This window comes from Pagrus pagrus (genome assembly GCF_965226575.1).
Source record: "Pagrus pagrus genome assembly, chromosome: 4".
Taxonomy (NCBI): Eukaryota; Metazoa; Chordata; class Actinopteri; order Spariformes; family Sparidae; genus Pagrus; species Pagrus pagrus.
Window position 1 is genome coordinate 32,723,139 of NC_140188.1, and position 1,209 is coordinate 32,724,347.

The following is a 1,209-nucleotide window of genomic DNA, read 5'->3' on the forward strand; positions in this document are numbered from 1 at the left end:
AACCGCACGGACCCTTCACTGATGCCGTGTCAAAGTCGCTAGAATTAACAGATTATTCCGGCCAACACTTTCAAAGTAAAATCTTTGTTGGCAAACAAAACCGGTTTTACTGATTGTTAAGCATGGACTTATCAAAGCTATTTCAAAATACACATGTCAGCACAGGTTTTTTAAAGAAAGTAGCCAGATGATATAATTATCATGACAGTTTAATTTCACCAATTTCATAAGGAATTTGCTTTGAAGGACCCACAAGCTGCGACAAAGTAACAACATCCGGTTGGGCTTCCCGTTTTAGCGTAATTAAACCGCCAGATGTCGCCATAGCTGTTCAAAAGAAAACTTGTATTATCAAAGTGAAAGTAGACTACAGCCCAGATACAATCGTTATTATTACAGTTTTTGCCTAATGCTTAAACACTAAAAGTGGCTGCTATGCCCAAAGCATCACAACCTCTAACTTTGGTGACCATGCCCTAAACAAAAGCACCAACCCTGCAAACACAATATATGCTTTGCACTGTGTTTGAAATTCTCCAACACACTTCTTGCAAAACACTACACACTGTTTTTTACATAAGACACATTGTTCAAAAAGGAAATCTCATGCAATCATTGGGAAAACACATCTATTTAAAATACAAAACACAACTAAAATTGGAAAAGCACACAGATTCACACACATGAAAACATTAAAAATCTCATTGTAGACCGATCAGTCTAAGCCATAGCACTACAAATACACCTGATGTGAGCTCAGCTCATTTGTGCCAACTTTGGAAACATGGAGGCAGAAAGAGGAAGAGGGAGAGTAAGAGCAGTAGCAGGACGAGGAAGAGGACGAAGAAGGGGAGCCGGCAACAGAAGGAGACAAATATCTGATCATGACATGAGGGCCACTTTGGTGGACCATGTAATAAATCATGGCCTTACAATGAGGGAGGCTGGGCAGAGAGTCCAGCCAAACCTAAGTCGCTACTCAGTTGCCTCAATTATTAGAAGGTTAGGGTTATTTCAGACTGGAAAACAGGTATGTTTTGAAGTTTCCACACTAAACTGTACCAAAGAAATTACAGTATTGCACATTGTTCAAACGCACAGTATAATACATTGCTGTATTACTGTAGGTCTATGGGTCTAAAGTACAAAATGTATGATGTTTCATTTTCTACAGAACTGCCAGACAACCTGCACAGGGTGGAAGGCAGA